The 18,740-nt window shown below is 34.1% G+C and overlaps 1 protein-coding gene across 1 annotated transcript in view; it reads left to right on the forward strand.

Moving 5' to 3' along the window:
- The window catches only part of LOC145248803 (uncharacterized), a 2,668,808-nt gene that overhangs the window by 1,416,253 nt on the left and 1,233,815 nt on the right, over nucleotides 1-18,740 (forward strand). The gene's annotated exons all lie outside the window — the stretch shown is intronic.

The raw sequence follows: 18,740 nt of genomic DNA on the forward strand, positions 1-18,740 counted from the left end.
TATATATATTTGGGAAACTAACAGAATTACCTAATCCAGTTGGGTTAAAAGAATCTTTGAAGGTTTTCAAGATGACACCTGTCTTTGGAATCAACACCATTTCCGGTAGAGGCTCTGAAAGTTGCGCTCTTGAAGTACTTCGATCTGAATGTAAATTTCATCCTCAAGAAATAGTGAACATCTGATAGTTGGCTTGATGTGCTTTTCCCACCCGAGCGATCATGGGGGTAGGCTATAAGCCGAAAAGGAATTAAATCAAATATCAAGAAATATATAAGAGCATTTGGTGGTTAAGTGTCCCTTATTCGCTTGCCTCAACCTACAGTTCAACAAACACTCGATTGACAACCAACAGACGCCGCCTAAAAGAAAAATGTCGGGAAAACGAAAATTGAAACCCTTTCAGGGAAAGAGAAGAATAAGAAATACGTGTCACTATGACGTGATACGTCAAGTAGGCTTTTATGAACACGTGCGAGGGACAACTGTCTTTAAGGTTTGAGAAACTGCCATGCGATCTATTAATTGAATGAGCCAGATTTTCCAATAGGCAGATGTACAAAACCGCGCTATCCGGATCGTTAAAAGGGTCCTTACATTATTGATCCGATGGTTGGATGAGTAAAGTTTATTACCTCGAAGAAATCGATATTTTAAAACCTTGCTGACATTCTGCAGCGTCATGTGCGAATCTTTAGAACTATTTCTAATCTTCGATTCTAATCTTGAATGAATATATGACCAAAAGGGCACCATTATAGATGATGAAAGGCGCCTTGCCCAAATCTATTCCACTAGTGTACAACCTCCGTTAGCAATTAGATCCCATATATCGATGAAACGCAATCCATCATTTATATATAAAAAAAAAACATGTAAACCTAAAGCAAATTCCTTAATCATATGTGAGATGTAGGAATTTTGAGTATATTATAGCCATACCAGCGGCATTCCTCGTATGCAGGTTGAACCAGCTTCCTCCGAATATTAAATTCGCAAGCGTTCCCCAGCCGCATATATATCCCGATCAGGATCGATGACGACGTTAGGTTCTCTGCAGTGTTTGCAGGGAGACAGTGACGTCCTCCTACATACAGCGCCTGGTATTCCCATAATCACTTTGACACACGGGTTCTCGTTAAATCACCGAAGTTAAGCAACGCTGATGGGTTACCATTTGGGGTTTAGCTTATAAAGACATTTACAGGGATTTTCAGAACTGAACAGCCCAAAAGGGGTTGATGTGATATAAAATGGAGCAAGGAAGTTTTTATTCTCATTTACCACTTTCATTACAGTATTTATTTACGTAGAAATGAACCTTAATCTTTAAGGTTCTAAGTATGACCCTAAACTATATCCGATGGTGAGGCCCCAGCACGCGGGCTTTGGGGGGCGTTGAGCCACCCATTAATTGCCATTGCTCCTGACCTGGAGAGTTAGTACCTGTAAGGGTCCCAACTATGGGTTAACTAGAAACTGACTTTCAAAATATATATATATATTTTTTTTTTTTTATTGAAACTTTTTCTTCAAAATTACTGGATTCGGCATTAAATGACCAAAAAAAGGGTTGATATGCCGCAAAACAAAAACCATCAACCAACCAACCTAACTCTTAGCTTGAAACACATGTCTATGAGTTTATTACCAAGTAAACGACATAAATCATCTAGATAATGTTTTAAACATCCTAAAATAAAGAAAACGTGTTTGCAAAGATTTAACATAAGTGTTATAGTTTCATTAAAAAAAACTGTTATGATTCCTACTCACGTGATCACGTGATCTTATTTAAATCTACTCTTTTTATACTTGTATATATTCTTTTTGGTCTCTTGCCTTAGTTGAATTATGTATGAGTCAGTTGAATAAAGCCTTCATAAGAACTTTTTCTTTTTTTATTTAATTGCACTGCAATGCACTTCAGTTTATTCGACTTATTTTTTGTACTAATTTCTTCATGGAAAAGGTTATTCGATTGGGCAGGTTCGATGTATCTTCTGCAGACCCTCGGGCTAGCAAACTTTGGAAACTATGGCTGAGCATTTAAATCTAGACAAACTCGAAGTCCTAACATTAGTGCTACTATTGCTGATATTATCGTGGATTGTTCTGGGTTTAAACATGTTATGGAATTGTAAAAACCCGTTTACGATAAACATCCAAACGTTATTCAAGCAAGGCATCTACTGTCTACGCGTTTTGAACTTCTTCAGGTGTATCTTGTCGAACCCGGGAATATTTCTGTCAAATTTGAGCGGAATTTCGAACGAAACACTTTATTTACTTCACGTGATATAAACCCTTTTCAAGAATTCAAAAACACAACAACCATTGGTGTAAGCAACAGTCCGTTTTTAATTTCTCGTTATCTTTCTTGCTTATGGTAGATAGGGAGAGGAGTGGAAGAGCGACAGAGAGAATTATGGTGGTGTCCCCTCGGTTGACAATCAAATCTCCAACTGGCAATCTTTTTTCTTGTGTCACTTTTCCCTGTCAATCTTTTCAAAACATCCACACAACCAGATTCCTTTCTATTACATTTTTCACAACAATAACAAAGTTTGTTTATATTTGTGAGAAATATTGAAACAATTCCAGTTTGTCAATTTCTCACATTCCATCCGCAGACGCGTGCCACATTTTAATCCATATAAATACATATGTGTATATACACCTATACACATATCTATACTAGCATGTCAACCCGGCTTAGACCGGGTCATTCGTATAACAATAGTACTCTAACCACTGCGCAAGGACCAGTGGCGCAGTGGTTTGAGTATTCGATAAAATCAACTGTAAAAGTGATAATTCTCTTGAAGGTTCAATTCCCAGTGTGGCGAGCGAAAATACAATTGCGAATTACTTAGAACCAATGTCCAGGAAAAAAAAATATGCTACCCCCGTGAATAAATAAAGGGTTCTATTTGACAGAAATATTACTAAGTTCGACAAGATATTTCTGTAGAAGGTCGTAGGTTACATCGACGAAACGTTGTGAAAATGATGCTGAAGATGAGAATAGTAATCCGAATAATACAAATAATACGAATAACTAATAATAATAATCCAATAATACGAATAAAACTCGTGTTACCCTTCCAGATATACGACTCACTGTCCTTAAATGGAAACCCATTATTTATATTTGAAAAAGGAGTAATCCGTGAAAAAGTTAGAAAGATCAATAATCACTGTTTAATCATATTTTGTCCACCCTTATCATTTTACACATCTGCAATATGCCTGCTCTCAAAAGAGCTGTCCATCTCTCTCTCTCTCTCTCTCTCTCTCTCTCTCTCTCTCTCTCTCTCTCTCTCTCAGTAATGTGACGTCATATCGATTTGTATTTATTCTCCAAATCTGCAATCCTCCTGTCGCGCACATCAATTTGACCCCGACTGGCCATTTATTTCTTGTTAATCTCAACGAACCATTTAATATACTAGCGGATCAACTCACCCAATATCTAACAACGATTATACTTAAACTCGAAAAAATTTTACCTGCCAGGTCAGCCATTAGGCTGAAGTTAAAGGAGTTTATGAGATATTTCCATTCTATGGACGTTTGGTGATAACTTAGACCCTAAAGTAGTATTATAATACCCTTAAATAGAACATATACTACATTTTGATTTTATCTCAAAAGCCAATTCAACAGCGATTAAAGATATTTTTAATTGCCTTTTGTATTGCATCAATGGCGATCCCATTTTAAAAAAAAAAGTAGTAAAAAGTACATACAAACATAAAATTGCCGCAACGCATTATAATACAGATTAAATATTTCATTATGTTATTGGTCAATATAAAAATTAACGATTTTTTCGCCATGATTGTATGACGCTATATCCATCTGAGATGAAGGAAGAGTTTTAATACATAAGCGTGATGAAAGATTGAACTACATAAACGTGATGAAAGATTGAACTACACATAAACGTGATGAAAGATTGAACTACATAAACGTGATGAAAGATTGAACTACATAAACGTGATGAAAGATTGAACTACACATAAACGTGATGAAAGATTGAACTACATAAACGTGATGAAAGATTGAAATACATAAACGTGATGAAAGATTGAACTACATAAACGTGATGAAAGATTGAAATACATAAACGTGATGAAAGATTGAAATACATAAACGTGATGAAAGATTGAACTACACATAAACGTGATGAAAGATTGAAATACATAAACGTGATGAAAGATTGAACTACATAAACGTGATGAAAGATTGAAATACATAAACGTGATGAAAGATTGAAATACATAAACGTGATGAAAGATTGAACTACACATAAACGTGATGAAAGATTGAACTACATAAACGTGATGAAAGATTGAACTACATAAACGTGATGAAAGATTGAAATACATAAACGTGATGAAAGATTGAAATACATAAACGTGATGAAAGATTGAACTACACATAAACGTGATGAAAGATTGAACTACACATAAACGTGATGAAAGATTGAAATACATAAACGTGATGAAAGATTGAAATACATAAACGTGATGAAAGATTGAACTACACATAAACGTGATGAAAGATTGAAATACACATAAACGTGATGAAAGATTGAAATACATAAACGTGATGAAAGATTGAACTACACATAAACGTGATGAAAGATTGAAATACATAAACGTGATGAAAGATTGAACTACACATAAACGTGATGAAAGATTGAACTACATAAACGTGATGAAAGATTGAAATACATAAACGTGATGAAAGATTGAAATACATAAACGTGATGAAAGATTGAAATACATAAACGTGATGAAAGATTGAACTACACATAAACGTGATGAAAGATTGAACTACACATAAACGTGATGAAAGATTGAAATACATAAACGTGATGAAAGATTGAACTACACATAAACGTGATGAAAGATTGAAATACATAAACGTGATGAAAGATTGAAATACATAAACGTGATGAAAGATTGAACTACACATAAACGTGATGAAAGATTGAACTACACATAAACGTGATGAAAGATTGAACTACACATAAACGTGATGAAAGATTGAACTGCATAAACGTGATGAAAGATTGAACTAAATAAACGTGGTAACTCTGTCCCGTGGGGAGGCATAGTAAATAGGTACATAAACGTGGTGAAAGATTGAACTACATAAACGTGATGAAAGATTGAAATACATAAACGTGATGAAAGATTGAACTACATAAACGTGATGAAAGATTGAACTACATAAACGTGATGAAAGATTGAACTACACATAAACGTGATGAAAGATTGAAATACATAAACGTGATGAAAGATTGAACTACATAAACGTGATGAAAGATTGAAATACATAAACGTGATGAAAAGATTGAAATACATAAACGTGATGAAAGGATTGAAATACATAAACGTGATGAAAGATTGAACTACACATAAACGTGATGAAAGATTGAACTACATAAACGTGATGAAAGGATTGAAATACATAAACGTGATGAAAGATTGAACTACACATAAATGTGATGAAAGATTGAACTACACATAAACGTGATGAAAGATTGAAATACATAAACGTGATGAAAGATTGAAATACATAAACGTGATGAAAGATTGAAATACATAAACGTGATGAAAGGATTGAAATACATAAACGTGATGAAAGGATTGAAATACATAAACGTGATGAAAGGATTGAAATACATAAACGTGATGAAAGATTGAACTACACATAAACGTGATGAAAGATTGAACTACATAAACGTGATGAAAGATTGAACTACATAAACGTGATGAAAGATTGAACTACATAAACGTGATGAAAGGATTGAAATACATAAACGTGATGAAAGATTGAACTACACATAAACGTGATGAAAGATTGAACTACACATAAACGTGATGAAAGGATTGAAATACATAAACGTGATGAAGGATTGAAATACATAAACGTGATGAAAGATTGAACTACATAAACGTGATGAAAGATTGAACTATATAAACATGATGAAAGGATTGAAATACATAAACGTGATGAAAGATTGAACTATATAAACGTGATGAAAGGATTGAAATACATAAACGTGATGAAAGATTGAACTATATAAACGTGATGAAAGGATTGAAATACATAAACGTGATGAAAGGATTGAACTACACATAAACGTGATGAAAGATTGAACTACACATAAACGTGATGAAAGATTGAAATACATAAACGTGATGAAAGATTGAACTACACATAAACGTGATGAAAGATTGAAATACATAAACGTGATGAAAGATTGAAATACATAAACGTGATGAAAGATTGAACTACACATAAACGTGATGAAAGATTGAACTACACATAAACGTGATGAAAGATTGAACTACACATAAACGTGATGAAAGATTGAACTGCATAAACGTGATGAAAGATTGAACTAAATAAACGTGGTAACTCTGTCCCGTGGGGAGGCATAGTAAATAGGTACATAAACGTGGTGAAAGATTGAACTACATAAACGTGATGAAAGATTGAAATACATAAACGTGATGAAAGATTGAACTACATAAACGTGATGAAAGATTGAACTACATAAACGTGATGAAAGATTGAACTACACATAAACGTGATGAAAGATTGAAATACATAAACGTGATGAAAGATTGAACTACATAAACGTGATGAAAGATTGAAATACATAAACGTGATGAAAAGATTGAAATACATAAACGTGATGAAAGGATTGAAATACATAAACGTGATGAAAGATTGAACTACACATAAACGTGATGAAAGATTGAACTACATAAACGTGATGAAAGGATTGAAATACATAAACGTGATGAAAGATTGAACTACACATAAATGTGATGAAAGATTGAACTACACATAAACGTGATGAAAGATTGAAATACATAAACGTGATGAAAGATTGAAATACATAAACGTGATGAAAGATTGAAATACATAAACGTGATGAAAGGATTGAAATACATAAACGTGATGAAAGGATTGAAATACATAAACGTGATGAAAGGATTGAAATACATAAACGTGATGAAAGATTGAACTACACATAAACGTGATGAAAGATTGAACTACATAAACGTGATGAAAGATTGAACTACATAAACGTGATGAAAGATTGAACTACATAAACGTGATGAAAGGATTGAAATACATAAACGTGATGAAAGATTGAACTACACATAAACGTGATGAAAGATTGAACTACACATAAACGTGATGAAAGGATTGAAATACATAAACGTGATGAAGGATTGAAATACATAAACGTGATGAAAGATTGAACTACACATAAACGTGATGAAAGGATTGAAATACATAAACGTGATGAAAGGATTGAAATACATAAACGTGATGAAAGATTGAACTACACATAAACGTGATGAAAGATTGAACTATATAAACATGATGAAAGGATTGAAATACATAAACGTGATGAAAGATTGAACTATATAAACGTGATGAAAGGATTGAAATACATAAACGTGATGAAAGATTGAACTATATAAACGTGATGAAAGATTGAAATACATAAACGTGATGAAAGATTGAACTACATAAATGTGATGAAAGGATTGAAATACATAAACGTGTAGAAAGATTGAACTACACATAAACGTGATGAAAGATTGAAATACATAAACGTGATGAAAGATTGAACTACATAAACGTGATGAAAGATTGAAATACATAAACGTGATGAAAGATTGAACTACACATAAACGTGATGAAAGATTGAACTACATAAACGTGATGAAAGGATTGAAATACATAAACGGGATGAAAGGATTGAAATACATAAACGTGATGAAAGGATTGAAATACATAAACGTGATGAAAGATTGAACTACACATAAACGTGATGAAAGATTGAACTACATAAACGTGATGAAAGGATTGAAATACTTCCACAAAGAGAAGTTATTTTATCTTTGTTCTTTTACATTGAAACTGGGTTCGATAGGATTCTTCTTTTTTTCGAACCATGATATGGATTATTTTGACAGTGATCGATTTAACAACTAATTGCTTGTGTATTTCGTGGACTGATTATCGATTGATTCTTTGCAACAAAATCTTTGGCTATTTTCATATCGATTTAATTTTTTTTTTAAATTAGTTCCAAAACGAAAAATTTGTAACGTTGATAGCAAGATGACTGAACACCGATTTACACCTAAACTTGAGTTCAACCAATCGTTCGAATCCTAGTTCGATCAATCGTTCGAATCCTACTTCGATCAATCGTTGGAATTCGAGTTTGATCAATCGGTTGTATCCGAGTTTGATCAATCCGTCGAATCCGAGTTCTATCAATTGGTGGGATCCGAGTTCGATCAATCGGTTGCATCTGAGTTCGATCAATCGGTCGGATCTGAGTTCGATCAAGCGGTAACAGAAATTAAAATAGCTTCATATAAATAATAGTATTTTTATTCGATGATATGCCGTTTCACGAAGAATTTTTGCTATATCTTCACTACCTTCCTAAATCCGGGTGTTTTTAATTCAGTCCGAGTAAAGAGAGTTGGGGGAAAAAATTGATCCGAGATTCAATTCGTTTTGGTGCTCGCATTTTGGCTTGCGTAGCTTGACTTTCAGAATAAGTTTCTAGAGATTAAATTCACAAGCGATCACCAGACGCATGCAAATACTGCTTACAAGAAATGAGGACGTTAGTTCTTAGCAAATTTTTTCAGGGTGGTCTCGCCTTTTATTGTAGTCTTAATAATCATATAACCACAGTGGTATAGTTAACAAGAAAAATTATCAAACGTATGTTATTGAAGTACACGTTATGATTATGGGGGCCATAACTGTCACGAACGATGGTATTTACTCCCGATGTTTAGATAATTTATGTATGTAATATGGTGGGATTGTTTATATTCATGAGTATATAGCATCGTGTAGTGTGTATATATTTATCTGTCGATATATTTGATCGTCTACTGATGAGAGTATGAACAAGCCAAATTATATAACAAACAAAGGACGGGTAAAAGTTCTCTTGGGGAGTGACATCGGTCAATGGGGAAACATACCTGATCCATCTTTGATCTTGTTTGACGGGTAACTGCAAAGACGATTCATCTCAACAAATCTCGAGTCGTCTTTTCAGCAACTTTTTTCCGGATGTTTCCACATTGGAAAGCTGCAACGATGGTTTTAGATTTTTACTATCAACGTTTTCCGATAGTCTCCCCTGCTCAAAGTCATTACGGTCAGTGAACCTTCTCTGTCACTCTGACTGTCAACATTCCTCTCTGACTGCCAACTCTTGACTCATTTCTATGTCTCTAAAATTATCTCGTTACGTCATTAACTCCACGTGACCAAAGACACAAATCGGATGATCCACCTTTCATGTATTTTGTTTATAAGTTAACATTCTTTTCACAAATGTCATTTTTCGGAACTATTTTTACATAAATACGTTTATCCTAAAAATACATTTCGCCTTGATAACATTCATTCTGTTTCTATTTTTACAAATATCAATAAAGACCATAATAATAATTGTTAAGCACGGACCAATTACGTAACATTTTTAATCTTTGGATAAGTCCATTATTCGTGATATAGGTAGATCAGCTTAAACCATAACACCTTTTACATACGGCGAATGGTATTCGCAAATGATCACTTGTTGTTTAACTTTCGTGATCTAATGAGAACCGATGTCAATGTAGTTATGCAACAAACCTCCAGATTACACTTACCATTCTTAACCAAATACTTGTTAACTACATTCGAGAGACGGAAAATAACCAATATCACGTCGCCTATGTCGATCAAGACCTCTAACAAAAACTTTATTTTTAATCATAGACGCATCTATTTACTTCTATCACATCTGCGCATTGATTCCCGTTCAATCTTGTTATATTTTTGGTTTTCTGTGCTTCACCTTGCCTCAACCTCCTTCTGATATTTACTCCTGCTCGTCTCTATTCCTAAATAAGAAAAAAATAAATAGGTTGTGTTTTTGTATTTCTTGTATCGAATTCATATTCAAGTTTATCAAATAATCTTTTACGCCATATTTTTTTATCTGTCGCCATTTTTTTCTATTCATTCAATTATTTATTTGCCCTATGTTCGGAACCGATATATTTTCAGAAATTTATTGCCCGAGAGTTTCAACGCGGTCTTTCAACGCTAACAAAATTGCATTTATTTGTTTTACTGATATATATATATATATATATGTATATATATATATATGTGTGTATATATATATATATATATGTGTGTGTGTATATAAAGTATATGTTAATGCCCATCAGGGATACGTATTTGCATATATAATAGTTTTTTTTTTACGCGCGTTCATTCACAAAAAAAAATCGGAGCGTATATATCTATTTATACAAAGTTGAGTGTGCATATAAGTTTCTGTCTGTGCATAAGATTCATTCCTAAACTTATTAACCAATCATTTTGAAATTTGAAACACAACTGCTGGGTGTAAGGGGGGGTAATATAGTCTATTTTTACTTTTATGTCAAGTGGGATGAGGGGGGTTCTTGAAAGTTCAGGTATCTTCTATTTTTTGTTAAATTTAAATGCGTATTATATACCAATTAATACTTATTTCCAAAATTACAGTGTTCTTGGATTATTGTTAAGTGTTCTATGGGAACAGGTATAATGAATCTATTATTTGAAAAGTATAGCATTTCAAAAGTGCATGGCCCTGTCGGTGGGGCATTAGAATACACCGACTGCCCCCCTGCAGAGGGTAAAAGTTCCTCAATGGGGGTCCTGGATATGACCTTAAACTATATCCGATGGTGAGGCCCCAGCTTGCGGGCTCTGGGGAGTGTGGAGCCACCCTTTAATTGCCATTGCTCCCAGGTCCACTCTGACCCGGAGTGGTAGTACCTGTTAGGGTCCCAATTATGGGTTAAATAGAAACTGACTTATAAAAAACAAATATATTCTATTAAAAAATTTTCTTCAAAATCACCGGATTCGGCATTAAATAACCTGAAAAGGGTTGATATGCCGTAAAACAAAAACAACCAACCAATCAAAAGTGCAAAACAATCCACTGTTTAGATGCACGATGAAAATTAAATTCAAAATATGAGAGCTGTTCATTATTTTTATTTATTAAATAAATATTTATTTTAAATTTCTAATTTAAAGCTTATACAAACGCTTTCATCGGGAAAGTTTAGGCGGTACTTATTTATTTCTTACTTGCCATGATGGTGTTCGGCACAGTCTCAAGTTGTCGAAAATAGAGATTTTATCGTTCAGTTCAGTGTGTTGCACATGTACGCATAATCGAGCGCTAACACACTGGCCTGAAGGATACAACCTACACCTACAACAAATAGAGATTGCGTCAAACACTATCATGACAAGTAAGTAAAAGGTATTATCTAAATATTTTGGAGGAATGTTTTTGTGTAAGCTGAAAATCCGAAATTTTAAATAAATATTTATTTATTTAAAAAAAAATAAAAAAATGCGCTTGTTTGATTTTTTTCACCTTTGTTTTGCATAACATTTCAGATTTTCCTTAAATTTTATTAATTGTCACTAAACACGAATTGAGCAAAATTCTCTGTTCCGTCTGACTGCTTCCCACCGGACTACAACTTGGATGTCTTCAAGTACAACGTTAACAAATTCCTAATGAACCGCCCCCTTAAGTAAGCACTTCGTCAAATCTCCACACTAACGTAATGTACTTGCAATAACCATTATCCCTGAGTGGCTTCCGGGCCTTGATAAGTGGTGATCACTGTGTAAAAAAAAAAAAAAAAAAAAAAGACGTCTTCCATATTATGGATTTTACACAACGATACATGCATAAATTGAACTTCCGTAACAGAAATAACTTTGTATGATTGCATTAAAATATGTCCGTATCGACCGAAACGTTGTGAAATGACATTCAAGATGAGAATAGTAGTCCGATGAATTTAAATAATACGAATAACCAATCCTTATCTAAAAAAAAAAAATTCAGAGATGTAATTAAAATATGTATGTACGTTTTGACAACATTAAATGATATTTAACACCAAAGTAATTAAACATTTTTTAAATATTATACATCCAAGATTAAAAGTAAATACTAACTTTCTAAATATTTGTTGTGTGTTTTTCTAGTTTTAACGATACAAACAGAAATGTGTCCTTTCCGTAAAGTAAAAAAAAAATGCATTTTTTGTTATTCGGCGTCCTACCCGACATTGCCTGTAATAAAATGAAGTCATTCTATTTTATTTCTTTGGATTATTTTTTTATTTGTAAATTTTTAAGTAAAGGCAGACAACTCATTATATTCTTCAAATTAAAATGAGTTATCTTCCTTGCTGATTTATCTATTTTATATTGTTGTATTGAATATTAGTAGTCGTCTGTCTAAGAACGTTTTCAAATAAATGAGAATGAAGTAAATTTTAATGAAATAAATAGGCCAGGAGACCCTGATTCAATCCTCAGTCGAGTGACACTTTATACACTGTTGATAAACACTCGACAATATGAAAAAAAAATTAAATATAAATGGAGTAATCTCCCCTACATATCGACGTCCTGGTGGAAAGGGAGTCTTCAGGTTTCTCTTTAACAGAGACGAACATTTTACTGAAGTGATTATATTGGCAAAAACATTGCACAATAATCATAATAATGAAATTATAACCCTGTTTAAGGGGTTACCAGAATAAACAACACGGGAATAGAGTAACAAAATGTATTAACAAGAACATGCAATAATGTGAGTTGTTCGTCGGTTAGACGAACAACCTTGGTTAGTCTACCGGATATGAACTTCCGCCTTCCGGTATTTATTGTGTATGGATCAGTTTATTCGTAGGTAACACAGATTGTCTATCACAATACAAATGAAAATTGTTTAGTCAGAAACAAAGGCTGATTTGTCAGCTTAAATGCTATTTATGTGTGACTTGTAAATTCGACCAACTTATTTAAAAAATATTAAATGGGTAATCACGACTAAAATCAAAAGTTTACTAAATTCAAGTAAAGAAATATCCAATTTTGTAAAATTATGTTTTTAATTAATAAGAAAAATTTATTGAATTTACAAGTTCATTTGAACATTACTAAATTAGTATTATTTGGATTGTTCGGACTATTTTCACATTGGATGTGATATCGTGTTACGGTTGATGTAAATTCGACTCTCTCTAAATTAATCTTCACAACTTGAATTATTTAAATAATATAAACTAGCAGCCCCCGTGGAAATTTCACGGAATGAGAACAAAATGTAATTAACAAATATATTTTGATAAAGCTGGTATTTTTCTGCATAGCGCAAAAAAAAAAATAGTTTTTCGGGCGGGGGGACAGAAAAACTAATAACACGTGACAGATATTAGTTTATCAGATTATTAATATTTTTATGAAAATAGTGTCCATTGTTTTTTTTTTAAATATAGAACTGGCCCCAATGAGATAAATTAATAAGTACGAATAAATAGTCAAAAAGTACCATTATGATACATAGTTCAATACAAATAATAAAATCACATCGTAAGAAAGACTTTTATTTACTCCTTCAGTCTAGCACCTCTTGGCAGTCAATGTTTTGCTTTTTTCCCCTGTTTCTTTCGAATGTTCCGTTATTTTAAATAAAGTGATGCTGGCTTCTTTCTTCATTGAAGAGCCGCTGCACGTCGAAATTACAAGTTCCTTTCTTGCACCATTACAAAAATGATCATATATTATTACAATGGCATTCGAAAAGAGACCACATCAAAGTAGTGTCACTTTTGTATCCCTGTCCAGGGTTGCCAGATTGACATTTTTAAAGCCAAATTTCGCGAATTCGGTCTTTTCTATTTTTTTAAGGGTTTTGGCCTTCAAAAATTATATTAAACCTATTTAAGCATAGCGTACGAACTAACTAAGGGCGGAAAAAGCAGAGCTTATTACTAGAAGAAAAAAATGAAGGATCACATTAAATACTACCAAGACAAACTTTCTTTTATTTTAACAATTATAAGAAACTTTTCCAAATACTGATAATCGTGGCGCACAGCGCCTTCTGAATAATCCAACGTTCACACGCCTAAAACTGACATTTTCAGGCAGTATAGATTGCATACATAGATATTACCAAAGTATCTGCAGATAAGGTAAACATCATTTAACAGGCTAGAAAAATTTTTAAAGCTACCTATATCCCATATCTCTGGAAATCAATCATTCATTTACATATCTGGCCTGATGCAGCAACCACTGAGCAGGTTGCAAATAATTTTTTAATAGAAATCGCTCGAGACATAGCATGAAGCTTTTTTTTTTTTTTTTTGTAAGGAGCTAAAAAAACGAAAGATGATAATCGCAAAGACAAAAGATGCATATTGAATTTACTTTTGAAAAGATCAAGGTTGTAGCTGGGAGGAAAACGGTGGGCAGGAAGAAAATTCCAGAATCTTGCAGATATTTCTAACCTAATAACTCCTGCATTGTTTGCCAAGCTATGGTCTCTGTTGCATTATGTGCTTGTTTTGTAAGTACGGAATATTTTTCGATGAATTTACTGTACGCGTACCTCTTAAATGAAAAATACTCCCAATCTACTGGATTAGCTACTTGTAGCCCTTTACGATTCAGTACTAATATGACTTATTTTTGAGGGGTTAGATGAAAAATACTCCCAATCTACTGGATTAGCTACTTGTAGCCCTTTACGATTCAGTGCTAATATGACTTATTTTTGAGGGGTTAGATGAAAAATACTCCCAATCTACTGGATTAGCTACTTGTAGCCCTTTACGATTCAGTGCTAATATGACTTATTTTTGAGGGGTTAGATGAAAAATACTCCCAATCTACTGGATTAGCTACTTGTAGCCCTTTACGATTCAGTGCTAATATGACTTATTTTTGAGGGGTTAGATGAAAAATACTCCCAATCTACTGGATTAGCTACTTGTAGCCCTTTACGATTCAGTGCTAATATGACTTATTTTTGAGGGGTTAGATGAAAAATACTCCCAATCTACTGGATTAGCTACTTGTAGCCCTTTACGATTCAGTGCTAATATGACTTATTTTTGAGGGGTTAGATGAAAAATACTCCCAATCTACTGGATTAGCTACTTGTAGCCCTTTACGATTCAGTGCTAATATGACTTATTTTTGAGGGGTTAGATGAAAAATACTCCCAATCTACTGGATTAGCTACTTGTAGCCCTTTACGATTCAGTGCTAATATGACTTATTTTTGAGGGGTTAGATGAAAAATACTCCCAATCTACTGGATTAGCTACTTGTAGCCCTTTACGATTCAGTGCTAATATGACTTATTTTTGAGGGGTTAGATGAAAGCACTTCAGAATATTAAAACTTTGAAAGAGAAGTAATGTTTTGCCTATTGTTGTCCTGCTTAATCAAAACAGCAGTTTAGAGAGTTATGTCCTTCGCATTCGGACAACCGACATTGGCATGACAGGATTCAACGAACGTTTCGCTCAGCGACTACAATTAACTACGTCCTCGTTACAATCTAATTATTATTCAATTGTATTCATGATAAATAATTAGATCTGTTGATAAATACAACGCTTTTATCATCTAATGTATTCCTCGTATTCTTATTCCTGCCAAAGATACCATCATTCGAATTTTCATAAAAGAGAAAAATACTATCAATCGTCGTGTAAAATTTGCGAAACATTCGTATTATTTGGATTCTTCGGACTAATGTTCTCATCTTGAGTGTCATTTTCACAGGGTTTCAGTCAATGTAACCTTCGACCTTCTTTGAGTGTATCGTGTCAAACTCGGGAATTTGGACGGAATTTCGAACGGAACTTATTTATTTCACGAGGGTAGCATGCTCTCGTTTTTTCAGTCACAACTGGACAAAGGGCTTAAATTATTTGCAATTGTATTTTTCGGTTGCCTACACATAGAATTGAACCTTCGACCTTTACAATAATATCACTTTTACAATTGATTTTTTCCAAGTACTGTAATCACTGTGCCACGGGTCCTCGCGGAAACAGTGTTTCGAATTATAAGTGAACATTATCGTAAGGTGGGTATTCGGCTAGTATTTAATATAAGGTTGGTTTTCTTATTTCGAAAACGTTAATACAATTCTTTCTTTATTGATATTTTATGGGATTTGCACACGCAAATGCAGAAGGAAAATGCAAATATTTGTATTTCAAAAGATTATGCGACTATTTTTTTTCTTGTTCTGCGCTAAAAAATTCCAACGTAAGTAGATGTATTCTTTTTATGATCATGCGTTTCAGTCAAATGCGTAAAACAGCAATTTTGTGCTAAAAAACGAAAGCCAAAAAACGATTTCCGTATCGCCAAACAAATATTTTCCATTCGAAAATTAACCCGTCGTCAAGATCAAGCGAAGAATGGAATATTGAACCGCTTTTGTCCTAAGATAATCGCTGCAATTTGTAGGCAAACAGCGTCAGAAACATTGCATTACAAGAATTGCGGAACGATCCAGACCAGGTAGAGTTAAGTCTGTATATTGGTGCCAGAGCGCGGGATAATGCAGTTAGAGACCAATTACACACGAATGGGAAATTGAATTAATATTTCTTTCGTTCCACGGATTGGGAAGATGGCGATCACGTCGGGGATAGGCGAGAACGGCGATGAGTGTGGCGCGAAAATCAGATTATATTCACTTCACACAAATGCCTTTACTTATTTTGTTTCGATATTACAGACCCCCACACACACACATTATTCAGAACGCCCGCTCACTTGTCGAACGGTGATCGGTGTGACTCATTATGTACCTGCTTACTGTAGCAAATCCGTTTCTATGAATTCGCACGGAATTTTTTTTTTTTTCATTTTCTATTTTTCTGTTTCTCAAATTTTCACTTTAACATCTTTTCGTTTTTCCTCTTATTTCTTTTATTTCTCCTCGTATTTCTTTTTTTCCCTCTTATTTCTTTCTATTTCGATTTATTTTTATTCTCCGATTTCTTTATTTTGTCTTATATTTCTTTCCCTCTCCTATTCTCTCTTTAATTCTATTACTGTTATTTCCTTATCTCTTTCCAATTCAGTTCTAACTTTTCTCTTTTTTTTTCTCTCTCTCTCTCCTACTTTCTTTTCCCGATTTTTTCTCTTTCCTCCTCTTATTTTTTTTATTCTCTACTCCTCTGTCTGTCTTTCTTTTCTCTTTTCTTATCTCTATTTTTTTTGTTTTCTCTTTGTTTCTTTCCTTGTCGTTCACATGCACAAATCTCATAATCTCTCCTCTCCCCAAACATTCTCTTTCTCCGCTAAACCTTCTCTATCACACACAAAACATTCTCTCCCATACCCCAAACATTCTTTCCCTCACACCCAAACATTCTCTCTCTCACTCAAACATTCTCTCTCTCTCTCTCTCTCTCACCAGAAAATTCTCTCTCACACCAGAACATTCTCTCTCTCACACCACAACATTCTCTCTCACACACCACAGCATTCTCTCTCTCACAACACAACATTCTCTTTCTCACACCAAAACATTCTCTTTCTCACACCAAAACATTCTCTCTCTCACACCACAACATTCTCTCTCTCTCACCACAACATTCTCTCTCTCACACCACAACATTCTTTCTCTCACACCACAACATTCTCTCTCTCTCACCAAAACATTCTCTCTCTCTCTCTCACCAAAACATTCTCCCTCTCTCTCTCTCACCACAACATTCTCTCTCTCACACCACAACATTCTCTCTCTCACACCACAACATTCTCTCTCTCTTACACCACAACATTCTCTCTCTATCTCACACCACAACATTCTCTCTCACACCACAACATTCTCTCTCTCACACCACAACATTCTCTCTCTTACACTACAACATTCTCTCTCACACTACAACATTCTCTCTCACACTACAACATTCTCTCTCACACTACAACATTCTCTCTCTTACACCACAACATTCTCTCTCTCACACTACAACATTCTCTCTCTCTATCTCACACCACAACATTCTCTCTCTATCTCACACCACAACATTCTCTCTCTGCCGCACACCACAACATTCTCTCTGCCGCACACCACAACATTCTCTCTGTCACACACCACAACATTCTCTCTCTCACACCACAACATTCTCTCTCTCTCTCTATCTAACACTACAATATTCTCTCTCTCTATCTATCTAACACCACAATATTCTCTCTCTATCTCACACCACAACATTCTCTCTATCTCACACCACAACATTCTCTCTCTCACACACCACAACATTCTCTCTCTCACACACCACAACATTCTCTCTCTCACACACCACAACATTCTCTCTCTCTCACACACACCACAACATTCTCTCTCTCACACACCACAACATTCTCTCTCTCACACACCACAACATTCTCTCTCTCTCACACTACAACATTCTCTCTCACAACCTAAACATTCTCCGTCTCTCTCTTTCTCTCTCTCATAATCACCAATACTCTTTCTCCATATTTTGTTCTTACTCTTTTTTCTCCTTTACTTTCTTTCTCTTTCCTACTCTCTTTAACTCTTTTACACACTTTTCTCTCCCTCACAAAATGTTTCTTTATCCGTCACTCTCACTCATTCCTATACAATTTCTAGTATGCTATTTCTAGGTTTCTCCCTCGTTCCCTCTCCCCCACTGTATCTCTGTCTCACTTTCTATCACACTAATCATCTTACTCATCTTTTTTCTAACGGTTGTTCAGTCACTTTTATGTGGGAAATAGCATTTTCC

This window comes from Euprymna scolopes, chromosome 27 (genome assembly GCF_053919585.1).
Source record: "Euprymna scolopes isolate OS-2025 chromosome 27, ASM5391958v1, whole genome shotgun sequence".
NCBI lineage: Eukaryota > Metazoa > Mollusca > Cephalopoda > Sepiida > Sepiolidae > Euprymna > Euprymna scolopes.